Genomic DNA, 16,277 nt, shown 5'->3' with positions numbered 1-16,277 from the left:
ATTACCTGTATTACTAAATGCTTACATGATATGTTTATCTAATAAAGTTGAACAAGTTACAAAATTTATGTCTATGAAAATAGGCATAGGTATGTCTCTAGAAACCAATCTTAAAGTGAGTCTGACTTCACTCCCTAGATCTAAACCTAATCACTGCCACTGAGTGTAATCCAACTCATAGTGACCCTATACAACAGAGTAGAACTGCCCCTGTGAGTTTCTGAGACTAACTCTTTACAGGAATAGAATGTGGCTGGTCGTTTCGAACTGCTGACCTCCATAACCACTACACCACCAGTGTTCCTCTCCATAGAGAGCCTCTCCTTCATACTAGGCTAGTCCTCTTAATTTGGTTTCACTCTTGTATTATCCTAAGATAAACTGATGATGCCCAGCTACTCAGACAGAATAGCGTCTGTCTTGAGTCTTACAGGTTCAAAAGATAAACCACTATCTAAAACCAACAAGAAGTACTTACAAAAGATTAATTCCTCCTTTGTGGGTAGCATGAGACTTTATTTCACCCTCCTTATATCAGGAGTAACTATTCATCTTGTGATAGAAGAACCATATATGAGGGGGTAACCCCCCCAAATGGAATTTTTTTTCTCCATTACACTTAATACATTTGTCAAATCTGCAATTCCATTCTTGGAAAAATTTTTCAAATTCATCTGTTTGGATGGCTGACAGCACCTCCCTCATTTTTTTCTTCACCTCTTCTACGTTGTCAAATCACTGTCCTTTCACGTCCCTCTTCATTTGTGGAAATGAAGTTGCAGAGAGATAGAGAGATTAGGTGAGTAAGGTGTGCGGGGCAGGAGAGGCATGCTGTTTTTTGCCTCACACTGGCTCAATGTGATGGCTGCCTGAGCAGGTACACTGTCATGGTGACAAAATCAGTCCCCTGTCGGCCACAAATTAGACCTTTTTTGCCACACACTGTTATGCAACCTTTTCAGAATTTCTAACTAGAAAGCTTGATTAACAGTCTGACCTGGTGGAATGAACTCCAAATGTACAATGAGCGGACATTTTCGTCTGTTCTGGAAGTTGACGGATGTCCAGAATGAGGTTTGTCATCAGTTGACATTTCACCTTTTGGGAATGAGAAAACCACTCATACACTTGAGCTTTCCCATAGTGATGTCCTCGTAAGCTGTATTCACCATCACAACAGTTACTGCAGCATTTTTCCTGAGCAGGAAACAAAATTCCACAGCTGCACTCTGTTCTCTTAAATTGGCCATCACAAAAAATGAGGTTCGAGTGAAACTGCTTTCACGAAAACATTCACTGTTACCTGACAGAACCTTCCCAGGTGATGCCACTGGGTGCCCTAACTCAGAGTGAGTTGCTTGATGCTTGCCTTGCAGGTAAAATGTAAACCATGAAAGTTCTACCCAGTGGAGTTTTTTCCCCCCTCTTTTGGCGGGTACCTCCCCATATGTTTTAGAATAAATACTGATTAACCACTGGAAACTGGAAGTTTTTGAAACTTTAAAAGGCTTTAGGAAAAAATCATGCTCTTGACTTTACCTCTCCCTCTACCTATTGCGCTAGCTCTCTTTCTCCTACAACCACCAAGAATCTTAACAACTTTTCGCTAACTACCTCGACTTCTTCATCTCCAATTTATTTTTGGATCCACCCCTAACTCAATTGAAATTATCCTTGCTGAGGCCCTTAAATCACCTGATCCTTTCCAGACTCTGTCTTGTTTAGTCTTTAAGGCATCTAATACTATTAATCATTTCTCTCCTCTGTTCTGAAATTTTCTCTTTTCTTCCATATGTACCAATGTAAAGGTTTTATTTTCTGCTTCTGGGTTCCGATCTTGATTACACTACCATCCTCACGTGGTCTCAACCACACCTGAGACATCACAGACCTGCTTCTATCTAATCCCATTTTTTAAGTTCAGACTTTGATTTTATCAACAACCTTTTTTCTTTCTCCATGCATGTCTTCTCTTGGTTAATCATACTACTATATCCTCTTTCTGGGTTCCTTCTCTCCCTACATAATCTTTTGGTTATGAAATTCTAGGTATTTACTTGACCATGGACTCTCTTTCAAATCCATCGCTTACTGTCTATCTCCATTTAGCTGGTGCGGGTATAAGCTTAGAGCTTAATCACAGAGTCTGCTTAAAGAAACAGCACATCGTTATTGGGAAAGCAAATAGCTAATGAACTGGGAAACACATGTTGGGGAGGATCTCAGTATGACTTTCATCAGAGTGAAGAATACAAAGGGCTTTTGTGTAGTAAAGAAAACCAGTGTAGGTGCTTAGAATCATGGGAGCTTGGGATGATATGTAAAAAAAAAAGGAAAAAGTTAAAATTTTACAAGGTGAGATTGTCTGGCAAGATGTTCTCTACCATGTACACAATCCTTATGCTGTGTGAGAATCTCTGGGTAAATGCGCAAGGCTCTCTGGATAAACATTTCTGGAAAACACTTGTTCATAATCTTTTTTTTTGCCCCTTCTATACTTTGTTATAATGGTAAAATCTCATTATTTGTTGAAGTTCCTCCATTGTTCTTTTTAAAATATTTACCTAGCAAAGCACAGTAGAATCTTGGAGACAGGACAGGCTGCCATCTTAAGCTAAAAATAAAAATGGAGTCCCAAATTTGGATAAGCGCATACTCTTTCCTAATTATCAGGTAGCTTAAATATGAATCTTGTGTTCTTATTCATTCTTCCTTGTGATTATGAATCTATATACGAGGTACCCCCTAAAACCTGGAACTGTTCTGGGCAGAGTGGAGCTAGGTGAGCATCCAACAACTCGCTCTGAGTCAGTGCACCCAGCGGTGACACCTGGGAAAGTTCTCTCAGGTCACAGTGAATTTTCTTGTGAAAGCAGTTTGAACGTCATTTTTTATGATGCCCAATTTAAGAGAACAGGGTACAGCTGTGGAATATTGTTTCCTGCTTGGGAAAAATGCCACAGACACTGTTGTGATGTTGAACACAGTTTACAAAGACAGCACTATGGGAAAAATTCGAATCTACTCAAGTGGTATTTTTATTTCCAAAAAGGTGAAATGTCAATTGACAACAAACCTCATTCTGGACTTCCATCAACTTCCTCAACAGACAAAAATGTCAACCCATAGTTCATTTTGAGTTCATTCCACTAGGTCAGACTGTTAATCAAGCTTTCTATTTAGAGATTCTGAAAAGATGCATAACAGTGTGTTACAAAAAAGGTCTGATTGTAACAGACAGGTGAACTGGTTATGGAACCACAACAATGCACCTGTCCATCATACAGCCATGTCAGTAGGCCAGTGTTGGGCAAAATACAGCATGCCTCTCTCTTGCCCCAAGCACCTTACTCACCTGACTTCACTCCATGCAACTTCTTTTTATTTCCAATGAACAGGAAAGGACAGTGATTTGACGATGTAGAAGAGGTGAAGAAGAAAAATGAGGGGGGGGGGTGCTATCGCCCATCCAAACAGATGAATTTGAAAATGTTTCCAAGAATGGAATCTTAGATTTGACAAATGTACTAAGTGTAACGGAGAATACTTTGAAGGCGACGAGATTGTTTTATTAAAAATTTTTTTCAATACATAGCTTTGGAAAAAAAATCCATTTTGTGGGGCGTAAACCCCTCATAGAATACTATTTGGGAGTGGTAATCACACCAGTATCTTTCTCAATAAATTCGGGGGCACAAAGTTAATTTAGTCTATTCTCTTTGGCACTCCCACAGCCCATTATTAGCAGCAAAGAGTCCCACTGTTATTCTAGTTTCTTCCTTTTTAAATACATTTAGACAATCCTTTCACGTGTTTTGGAGTCTCTTCAAAAGAGCTTCTCCAAGTCTTTTTTTCCTACTTTGTATCTCTCCTGCCCTGCTCTGTGGGCTCCCTGATCTCCTCTGGTGTGCTTTTTACACTCTTTGAGAGATGCCCTTTTCCCTCCACAATAACCACAGTGACCGTCTTATTTTTAAGTGATTGCACTGGGGAGAAAAGAACCAACAAAAACTCAGCTCCCTTTTTCCTAGGCTTCTGATAAAGGATTCTAAAATAGTCTCTGATCTTTCCATGACTTTTAAAAAGCCTACCTTTGAACTTTTCCTGCCTAATACTCATATTTCATCATAGTTTTATTTTTGAACATTGGCTAATTGAGATCCAAATTCTAGACTTTTCCTATCCCCTCAGATTATGAGATTTAATTGAGTTATAATCACATTGATTGCCTATGGTCATCTCTTAAGACCCAGTCCTATTCACTAGGCAAGATTCACTAGTCAGAAAATATTTTTTAGTTTCTGGTGGTTTGAAATGTCCTGCTACAGAAAAGACCTTTGTCCTGTCAAAAAGTGCTCATTAAAAAGTTCACTTCTACCTGTTGACCTCATTCCTAAAACTCACTGTGGTTGAGACAATCTCAACTCATGGTGCCCCGCTGTATACAAAGTAGATTTGCTCCACGGAGTGAGTTATTTTACTGTAATCTTGATGGAAGTGCGTTGCCAGGGATTTCTTCTGTAGCACTGCTGGGGGGGTTTGAGCCACCACCTGTTCGTTAGGTTACAAACCATTTGTGCCAGCCACCTTTTTTATTTTGAATTCATTAGACTTAAAAAAATTCACATTCAAGTCAAGACCCCCGCTTTTAAGACCTGACATAATTTCTAAGATTTTGAGGTCATTTGACATGCCTACCTTGAATCATTAACACCATCATGTGACTAATAAGCACTGGTTTTTCAAACACCGAATTCAACTGGAGAATTAAAAGACAAAACAATAAAAACCTCACTGTCTGGGTCTGAGAGGGTCTGATTTAACTGGTCAAGAGTACAGCCACGGCATCAGGCACATTAAAAGTTTTCCATGAGATTCTGCTGTGCAACCAAGTTCAAGAACAATGGCTTTAAATATGTTCCTACAGCAAATTTCACACCCGCCTCCTTCAGTTGTAATAAAGAGTCAGATCGTCACAAGGGTTGGAGAGGATGTGAAGAAATAGGAACTCTCATACACTGTTAGTGGGAAGGTCAAGTGCGCAGCTGCCTTTCAAAACAGCCTGGATAGATTATCGAAAAGATAAGCATGAGTTACCACACCCACTCGCTGCCATGGAGTCGATTCTGACTCAGCGACAGAACAGAATTGCTTTTGGGGATTTCTGAGATGGTTAATTTTTATGGAAGCAGACAGCCTCATCTTTATCCTGCAGAGTGGTTAGTGAGTTTGAACTACCAACCTTGTGATTACCTGCTCAACACATAACCCACTGTGCCACAGGGCTCCTTAGAGTTACCATGTGATCCAGTAATTGCACTTGTAGGCAAATACTCAAAATAAATGAGAACATATATCCACCCCAAAATGCATACACAAATATTTCATAATGGTATAATAGTCAAAAAGTGAAAACCCCAGAATGTCTATAGATTGATAAATGGATAAATAAAAATATGCTATGTTGATACAATTGGATCTTACTCAGCCATAAAAAGGAATAAAGTGCTAACCTTGAAAACATTTATGCTAAGACTCTGCTTAGTGAAAGAAGCTAGACAGCAAAGCTCAAGGCCGTGTGCAATATGATGACATTGATGAGTTGCTCGTGATTGGCATATTAGAAACAAAGTAGGTAGGTAGTTGCCCGGATCCAGGAGAAAAGGAAATGAGAAGACACTGTTAATGAGTGTGGGGCTTCTTCTTGGAATTATGTTCTGGAATTATGTGGTGGTGATGCCCATATATCTCTGTGAACACATTAAAAACAAATTCCCCAAACCAAACCCGTTGCCATCATGTTAATGCTGACTCATAGAGACCCTATGTGGGATTTCTCAGATTTTAAACCTTTATAGGATCCGACAGCCTCATCTTTCTCCTATCAAGTGGCTGGTGGGTTTGAACCAGTGACCTTGCAATTTGCTGCCCAATGCCTAGCCCATAGTGTCATCAGGGTTCCCTAAAAATAAATAAATAGATAGATAGATAGATAAATTAGAGGAACCTAATTCATTTAATTTATTGTCTTTGACTCCTAAGCACAACCCATGGCCCATTATTAGCAGCAATTTGGTCTTAATTTCTTCCTTTAGTCAGATTTAGATGATCTCTTTATGTGCCTAGAATATCTTGAAAAGTGCACCTCAAAGTCTTTTTCCCCCCTCTTTTCAATGGTCTCTGGAACTATATGATGGCAATGGCAGCCTAATTTTGTGAATATACTACAAGTCACTAAATTGCATTCTTCAGAAGGATGGATTTCAAGGTGTGTAAATTATACTTCAAATGAAAAAAATAAGAGGAACTATATTCCTATTGTTATCTTATATGTTGGAGCTATTCTTTCTCTAGGAAATTGAAATGTACTCCATTTTTCCATTTCTTTGTTTTAATTGTTTGTTTTGTATTCGGTGTAAAACTAGGTCACCTCCCTTTTCTTCTCAGAGTCTAAAGCCAAGGGTGAAATCTCACGGTACTCCAGAACTAAGCATCTAGCTGTGGTCACCTGTACTTCAAAAAAACAAAAACCAAAAACTGTATGTATAGCTGTATCTATAAGTTCCAGAGAAGAAAACTAGAATAGCAGGTAGAATGAAGACATACCATGCTGTGGCCTGGCGAGATGAAGACCAACGGGCCGCAATTAAACTACAAAGGGATCTGGGGGTGGTAGAAAGGAATCCTGAGATTCTTGGTGCCGTGGAAAAGTCCAAAATGCACAGATTTTGTTATTGTTGTTAGCTGCCCCCAAGTAGGTGCCTATTCATGGGGACCCCATGCGCACAGAGTAGAACTGCTCAGGGTAGACCTTGCAAGAGCAGATGGCCAGGCCTGCCTTCTGTGGGGCTTCATCGGGGGTTAGAAGCATCGCTCTTTCATCTAGCAGTTGAGTGATTAACCTTTTCTGCCCACACAGACAGACAAAGAAACAAACCAAACTCATTACTGTTGAGTCCATTCTGACTCATAAGGATCTCATAGAACACAGTAAAACATCCCATAGGCTGTAGAAGGCTGTCCATCTTCACATGTGAACATTAACAGCAAAACACCTGCAGGGCAGCTGGTGGGTTCCAGCAGCCACCCGATGGTGAGCAGCTGATCTAAATCACTGCCCTCAGGGACTCCAAATTTGGGAAGTCAAAGAATAGATGACAGGGAGTCACTTCAGGTCACCAGTTATTCCCCCAAAGGCAGCATAGGTAATAAGATAGAGTTTCAAGGAAATGGACCCATAGTGGATTATTGGACCGAAATAAGCTGTGAACAGGAAGTTAGTTTTCTCCCTCTTCTTTTTGGAAGTGGCCTTAGTCGCTAAGGCTGACATGCAGAGGATGAATCTGCCTTTTCATAATAAAGTGCTCAGGTTCACTAACAGAGTAGAAAAATGGTGACAAGTCGGGCTGCTGAAATGGTGATCAAAGAAGTTAGATCAGAAGCGTTTGAATTCAGGAGTCTAGGCAGACCCATAGATAAGACCTACAAGCCAGACACTGGAAACAAAAGTTCGCCCAGTAGTGGAGCTCCAGGGACTGCACGCGTGAAGGGTGTTTAAAAGTAGGTCACTCTGAGGAAGAGAAACACAAAGCAGCACTAAAAGAATAAACGGTGAATGGGACTCACAGCTCATCAGGCAGGGTCGGGGGTACAGAACATCAGCAGAGTGAGGCGAGGACCAGAGAGACCCAGGCCGGCAGATACATGGAACGTCCAAACCCAGGATTCAAAGCAGGCTTTGAGCCAGTCCACAGGGCTGAGCAGACTAAACAGACTCTGAATGGGTTCTGGCACCCATACCCAGTAGGCAGGGAGGCCGGAGTGGAGGATGCAAACAGAATGTTATGCTGGATTGGCGGGGGGGGGGGGGGGGGGTGCTTGCCAACATCCAAACGGGCGTGGCTACTTTGAATTTCATCCAGCTAGTGCCAGTATTGTCCTGGGTTGGACTTTGTAGGACTTCAAGGGGATGTACACAATGGGGCTGCCTGGGCTCAGGAACGCTTGGTTGTCATTCAAAGACTGTCATGGAACCTATGATAAAAGAAATTTAACCCTAAGCAAACTTGGACCGCTGATTTTCTTGTGCCCCAAACCAAAGGACCTTGGGTGGGACAAAGAGTTTGTGCTTCACAATTGACCTGAGTGTTGGCAGTTAGAACACACCCATTGGTACCACGGAAGACAGGCCAGGCAACTTGTTCTGTAATGCCTCAGCCAAGAAAAGTCTAGGGATTAGTCCTTTCCTGTCACACATAGGGTCACCGTGAGTTAGAACAGGCTCTGCAGCAGCAGATTCGCTCTCTCTCTTAAAGCCAAAATATGTCCAAGTGCATACAATCATAAAAGTATAAGGTTACAAGACAATCCGTTCCCTGCAAGGCTGAGCAGTGGTGACACTGATCCAATATGAAATTTCTCAGCAGGAGAAATAATACTTCAAATGTTATATAAGCAACCGTTAGTTTGGTTTTATTTCGCCTCCTCCTCTTCTTCTTTTGTTTAAACCAAGTTCAGCATATAAAGGGAGAGATGTAAAGAAAAGTACATGTTTCCTGAAAAGTATGTTCATCGACAAAGTTGCTGTCATTAAGTCAATTCTAATAATGACCCTACAGAGTAGCACTGTCCCATAGGGCTTCCAGGTGTGCAGCCTTTATGGACGCCGCATACCTTATCTTTCTCCTGCAGTGGGGCTAGTTGGTGTGAACCCCCCCAGCTGTCAACCTGCAGCTGAGTACTTCAACCACTGTGCCAAAGGAGTTTCTTTATTCACAGGCAAGAGCCTCCAATTTTCAATTCTTCCCTGCAGAGGCAAATTTCACAGCAAACAAGATGCACCGACAAATTTATCGAGGGCAGAAAGGCAATGGGGGACAGCTGCAGCCACAGCATCCAGGAGTGACAATGATTAATTCCTACATCTGCTCAGTCGGATAGAAACAAAGGTCACTGTGCATAGATTAGCATCTCGAACGCCAGCCCCTCCCAATACACACACACACACAGATAACATCATTCACCATTCCTAACGGCAGAACTCCAAATACTGGAAATGTTTATTACCTAGCCTTCCCGGTCCCCCCCACCACCACACCCCACACCCCCTGCACCAATAAAGAAAGAAAGACGCAAAGGGAGAAAGGAAGGATGATTTAATCAAGCTATTAGGTGGTGTGGAGATGAACAGACATAGCTCAGATTAGAAATTGATCAACGTTCGATTATGGTCCAATCTTGTTAGCATCCAAATTGTGTGACATTTGTATGCTCAGCTATGTCTACGAAAAACAAAGGAAACAGGAAACGTAAGAACAAATCCCGCTGTGGTAATTTGATCAAAGTAAGAGAGGTTATTATGGTGAGGCAATTGAACACAAGTGGACATCTGGTGTGATGTAAAAAGGGTATATGGAAGTTGACTCTTCGTCCTTCTATTCAACAGCCACCCCTCCCCCTCAACACCCATCCACACCCCCTCCCCCCCCCCCCCCCCGCCAATGCCCCAACGATGTTGCCTATTCATGACGCCTGGAGTGTCAATCCCTGGGAGGCTGATTTTTTTTAAAGAAAATAAATAACTCGGGCCAGAAATTGTATTCTATAATGCAAAACTAAAAGTATATCTCTATGAATTTTAATGAAGACAACATCTACGAGAGCATCACATAAGTTAAGAACATGGCACCCTTTAGAACTATCCCTACCCTCCAAACACTACCTTTTCCCTCCTCCCTAGAGATAAGCCATTAACTTGACTTTTAACAATGTAGTTTAATTGTGTCTGGTTTGGACTTCATATAGTGAGCACTATATAATAGTGCCTTTGGAGATGTTGTCAGGAGAGATGAGTCCCTGGAGATGGACATCATGATTGGTAAAGTGGAGGGGCAGCAAAAAAGAGGTAAGCCCTCAACAAGATGGATCGACACAGTGGCTGCAACAATGGGCTCAAACAAGAACAATTGTGAGGATGGTGCAGAATCAGGCAGTGTTTCAGTGTTTCATTCTGTTGTACATAAGTTTGCTATGAGTTGGTGCCGACTCAATGGCTCTTAACAATAACAGCATATAGTGTATGTTATACCTGGTTTCCTTGACTTGATACTATGTTTATGAAATTCATACATGTTCCCGAATTTAACTGTATGTAGCTTGTTGATTTTCATTGCCAAATAGTATTCCATTACATGAAGATATAACAATTTTTTCCTTCTATTACTGATGTTGATCTATTACTTCTATTACATGCACTCATGCTGAGTACAAATAATGCTGCTATGCATACCTTTATGTATTCATTCATTTTTATTAATTAGTAATATTTTATTATGTCAACATACCACATTTTGTTTATACAGGCACCAGCTGAGGGGCATTTGAATTGTTTCCACTCTTGGGATTTTACAAATACTGCTATTATGAACATGCATATATACATTTCTCTGGATATTTAATGAGGAGTGGAGTTACTGGGTTACTGGTAACTCTTTACCACCCTTCAGTTTGTCATAGTGCGACTGCTCGCCTGTCACTGTGATGCTGGAGGTTATGCCATCAAGATCTCCAAAATCAGGAAGGTCCCCTGTGGTGGAAAGGTTTCAGTGAAGCTGGAGACTAAGGCAGACGAGGAAGAGACGAGGATGAATGAACACCGTGGCTAACTACAGATGATGGTCTGCACGGTGCTGAAAGATGAGGCACCCAAAATACAACTGCAGAGGGGTTACCTGCTCAGAGCAGACCTACTGGGCTGCATGGAGAAAAGTTTTCAGGACCTTCATTTGCAGATGAGACATGTCTCAACATGAGACCTAACAGCTGTAAACGCCTGTTACTAATTAGAAGTGGAATGTAGGAAGCACAGATCAAGGGAATTTGACAGTTGTCAAAAATGAAATGGAACCGGAGTGAAAAATGGGATGGAGCGGACTGGTATACGCCATTCTGAAGCACACAATCCGATGGCTACTATGTTCACAATCATCACTTTTATGCTGGGAACAGAACATTCAAGAGGAACAGTGCGGCATTCATTACAAAGAAAACATTTCAAGATCTATCTATGTGGTCAACGATAGGTTAACAATCATAAGCCTAGAAGGAAGACTGGTTCATATGACTGTAATTCAAACTTACACACCAACAACACATGCTAAAGAAGACATGGATGGCTGTTATGAACTGCTGAAATCCATCAAGCGTGCCATCAAGAGGCACTAACAATTAGTGTGATTAGAAAGCATGAGCTGGTAACAGAGAAGGATCAGCAGTTGGTAAACATGGCCTTGGTGGTAGAAATGATGCCAGAGATCACAAGAAATAATTCTGCAACACCAATGACTAATTAATAAGGAACACTTTTTTCAATAAAGCAAATGATGACTATACATAGCAATAAATTGAGGAAGTAGACTTTGGATCTCTGCCCTCCCTCAAAACAAGAACACTTTGTTCTAACAAACCGGCACTCTGTAATGGTCACCATCCCCACATGATCGCTGATGACAAAATGGGTGCACAAGCAAATGTAAAGAAAGCTGATGATGCCCGACTATCAAAAGATATAGTGTCGGGTCTCTTAAAGGCTTGAAGTTAAACAAGTGGCCATCTAGCAGAGAAGCAACAAGCACCAGCCTATACGATCATGAGGTGTTGATGGGATCAGGTAACAGGCATCAGAAGACCCAAAACAACCAAAAACCGTATTGTTGAAAATGAGGGGTGGGGAAAAAAGAAAATGAGGGGGGTTGGAACAGAGACCCAAAACCCATCTGTAGACAATGGGACATCCCATCACAGAAAGGTCACAAGGAAGGGATGAGTCAACCAGGGTGCGGTATAGGACCAATGAATATACAATATTCCTCTAGGTCTTTGAGGCTTCCTCACCCCCCACTGTCATGACACTAGTCCTGCCTTTCAGTTCTGGCTAGACCAGAGCATGTAAGTTCACGACACATGGAATCCAGGTCAGATAAACCCCTCAGGAACAGAAATGGGAGTAGTGATACCAGGAGTGTAGGGGGAAGGTGGGGTGAAGAGGGAGGAAGCAGGAACCAATCACAATGATCAACGCATAAGGGGAACCAATCACAATGATCAACGCATAACTAACGCCCCCCCCCCCCGTCCCATTGAGGGGAACAAACAACAGAAATGGAGGTGAAGGGAGACAGTGGATGGTGTAAGATGTGAAAATAATAATTTATAATTTATCAAGGGATCTTGAGGGTAGGGGAGGGAGAGGGAGGGGAAAAAAAGAGCTAATACCCAGGGCTAAAGTAAAAAGAAAATGTTTTGAAAATGATTATGGCAACATATGTACAAAACCACTTGATACTTGCTGTATGGATTGTTATAAGAGCTGTAAGAGCCCCCAATAAAATGATCTTTTAAAATAAATAAACAAACAGTATATTGATGGGGAAAAAATTAATTGTGATGCCCTACCACAGGTTTTAGTTATACCAGAGACTATGGAGCTAAGTGGTTGGTAAGATTAAAGTGAAAGTTTGGATGAATACATGATATTTGAATGGACTTTATGTGAAGCGCTTCAGTCTGTCTGACCTGAATGTATTATTGAGTGTTGGTCTTCCTAGTTTTCTAAAACAGGAAGCACGTAAACCCTGCCTCTGGCCAGTTTTGATCGGACAAGCTAAATGGGAACTGCCAGCAGTGTCTGAGCCCCCAGTAAAGGATGCTTGTTGGGCAAAACCAGATGGCCAGTTTAATTAAGGATATATGGAAGAGGCTGGAGTGCTGGGACCAAAGTACCCTCTGCACAACAGCCCTGCATGGACCCCCGACCGAAAGAGTGGGAGATGTGAGGGAGATTATCCGGCCTTGAAGAACACCGTGCTACCCAGAACATTTCAGTCTCTGGCCAGGTTTCAACAGCCCAGATGTAGTTATCAGGATATATCGGGCTACAGGAGAGTGGCACTCAGCGATCGATGCCACAGCGGCTTTTTCTCCGTCTAGATTTCAGAAAGGGACAACCAGTTTTCCTTTGCGTGGAAATATCCAAATGTATAGTATTGTCACAGGGTTATTTAAACCCACCCGCTCGCTGTCATCATCATTTTATTAGGTTAATTTGGACTTGACGTAGGTCCAAAGTGTAAAAATATACGATGACAATGACCCCCGTTGCCAGTGAGTCGACTCTGACTCGCAGCGACCCACAGGACAGAGTACAAGAGCTGCAGCGAGTTTCCGAGACGCTAACTGAATGGAAGCAGACTGCCAGCGTTTCCCCACTGGAGCAAGGGTGGGTTCAAACCTCTCATCTTCGTTAGCAGCTGAGTGCTTCCACCACTGCACCACTAGGGCTCCTTTATGTTGACGACAGCATGAGGATATCAGAAACTGAAGAGCCGGCGAGGGCTCATTTAAACACAGAGGTGGCACACGTGATTACGAGAGGTTGGGTGCCGGATGCAAGAAAGATCCCAGGTGGCACACATATGGCGAAGTTCGTAGGAACAACCCAGATAGGAGGCGTCTACCACATTCTGTAGGCAACGAAAAATATATGGCTCTCATGACCTAACCGTAGGCAAGAAGTCCAGAGTCTTGTTAGTCCCTTTGGGTTTCGGAGGATTTACACACACACACACACACACACACACACACGTATATATATATATATATTCCACATCTGAGAACAGTGCTAGCTCCTATCCACAAAATGGCGTGAAAGGAAACCACAGTCGGGTGGTGCATGAACAAAGCAGACCATGAGTGACTTGAAAAGGCCTTGGGTCCCTATGATCCACAATCGGACATGGGGTTGAAAGCCCCTGCAACATGAACTTCGCTGAGGGGTGCTTATAACAAAGCCTATGAGCATTGTGATTGTGGAGCAAACATTTCAGAACACTACAGGGAGAGTACCTGTATCATTTAAAAGACCATTCCTGGCTTGTTGTTAGGCATCAAGAGTGTCCCTGTGACTTGAAAATAGTCCCCAAACCCCGAAATACCCACCATGTCTTGGGGTCTTGCCAGAGAGATACTCTACTAAGGAAAGCAGTGCCCAGAAGAGCTTCACAAGAAAATAGAAATCTCTGACCCATGAGTATGCTGCTGGGGGAATACAAGGAGGGGCCCCTAGGGCCAGCCTTAGACCCACCTGAGGAGCCCCAGATCCTACTGCTACCTGGACAGCACCTGTTGGACAGCACCTTTTGAACAGAGAGAATGCTTGGTTTATGGATGGCCGTTCAATGGTAGATGGAAAGAGTATCGTTTGAAAGTAAATCACACAAAGACAGAAATGCAGGGATACCTTGATTATGGAACGGTTCTAAGCGCGAACTTTCCACTACTTGAACAGCAGAGCTAGAAAAAGAGTCTGGTCAGTGCTTGTAACTCTTCCCAATAGTCAAACTGAAAATGTGGTTTGAAACATGGTACGGGCTGAGAGTGAGTCACATGCTGATCTCTTCGCTCCGCAGACGTCAAGTGGTGATGCTTCAGTCTAAGCGTCACTCTCACCCCGACAACATACATACATACGTCCTGAAACCCTCATCTTTGCGTGTGTGTGCTTTATTTGTGTAGAATGTCGTCACCATGGCTCCAAAAAGAGTTAGCCATGCCAGCGGTCAGCTAAGAGGAAAACTGTGAGAACCACGAGAGAGTTCAAGAAAGAAACCACTGTGAAATTTGAATCAGGCTGCTGCTTGTCTGATTTGGCGGCTGAATACATCCATGGTTACGTTGACATTGTCAGCATTAAAAACAAAGTGACTAAGGTGGTGAATGTGGCAAAAGATGTTAAATCACTACCCACAAAACAAAGACCCCAGACCATCGAAGGGTTGAGAAAAGGCGAAGAAAGACCAAGAGAGAAGACCCCAGAAAGCGTACTGTCTGCAGTCATTATGGAAGGAGACTCTACATTTCTCCTCCTCCTCGAATTTCCCTCCATCTCCAACATGCCAGGGGGCCTCCGCGTCAAGGGAAAGGACCTGTACAATTTCTTTAATAAAATTGTATTCAACCGAATTGTGTTTTGAGACGTAATGCACAGTGTTTATGGTGTTCAGGTGCTCTAGGGCATATTTCTGCAACCTAGGGCTGTTAACTTGGTGCTCAAAGTCCTGAAACATGAATTTATAAGCACAATTTTGGGGCTTCAGAAACAATTATCTGGTTTTTCATTATTTCGAATGGGAAAAATACATTCAGCTCTCAGACTATTTGGTGTTTCAACACCAATTTGGAATGAACTGACTTTGTCAACCATGGCATCACTGTGCTGACTGAAGAAGGTAGGAACAAATCAGTGCAGTGGGCTGAATAGCATATTTTGCAGGCTGTTTTCCTTACAGTGAAAGAAAAATGGAACAACGAGCTTTTAAAATCCATGTTGAAAAACGCAAAATGACAAACAAAAAAAAGACCAGGCATATGGGTTAAACAGAGACCAGCAGAACCTCTGAAATAATGGCTGGTAGGTCTGGAAGTGAACTTACCTTCATTGCTCAATTGTCAGCCAAACATCAAATAAGTCTATAAGGGGAACAATTACACTAGGGAGGTATACACATCTTCAACTAATTGGCCATTTGAGATCAAAAGGGCACCATGTATACAAGTACAAAGTTTAGAAGGTTTAGGAAGTAAGCAAGCATGGAAACAGAAAACAGGGAGAAAATGAGATAAGTGCTATTACATGATGGGGAATGCGATCAATGGCATGAAAGAAATATGAATGAATTATTGAATGGAAAACTATCTGTCCTAGAGACCTTCACCCAATTCACACAAAAAGTTTAAAAAGCAAGACCCCAAATACAGTAAAGCAAAATGACTGAAAATACAACAGCATTCGTAAATAGCTCCTTGGAATGGACTTCAAGAATTGTTGTCCAGGAATTCAAGGACACCTGAAATCTGTTAGAAAGAAAGCGACATTTCACAATGCGATCGTTTATTTACACTGGCTCAAGGAAGTCGGCAGGCTTAACGCTTTCCAGACCAAATTATTTTCTGCCTGAATATTTTGAAAACCGTGTGTTTTCAGTAATAGAACACATTTTGAATTGAAATTTTAAAATGTTGAGGTAATATAGATTTTTGATACAATTAGTGGGACGTGTATCTGAAGGGGTTTCTGGTGCTGGAGTTAAGATAAGACCTATTTACCGTAGAGTCCCAGCATTACACAGGCCCCACTGGATGAAAGCTTGCCCTTCATGGGAATAGCAGCTCCCATACACCTCAAAGATGGCACTATATAGATCACAAATTCCTGCGCCGCC

At 42.1% G+C, this 16,277-nt stretch overlaps 1 protein-coding gene across 2 annotated transcripts in view; it reads right to left on the bottom strand.

Moving 5' to 3' along the window:
- The window catches only part of GPR156 (G protein-coupled receptor 156), an 83,629-nt gene that overhangs the window by 56,473 nt on the left and 10,879 nt on the right, over positions 1–16,277 (bottom strand). The gene's annotated exons all lie outside the window — the stretch shown is intronic.

The sequence above is a fragment of the Tenrec ecaudatus genome, chromosome 8 (assembly GCF_050624435.1).
Source record: "Tenrec ecaudatus isolate mTenEca1 chromosome 8, mTenEca1.hap1, whole genome shotgun sequence".
NCBI lineage: Eukaryota > Metazoa > Chordata > Mammalia > Afrosoricida > Tenrecidae > Tenrec > Tenrec ecaudatus.
This window is presented reverse-complemented; position numbering and strand designations above follow the sequence as displayed.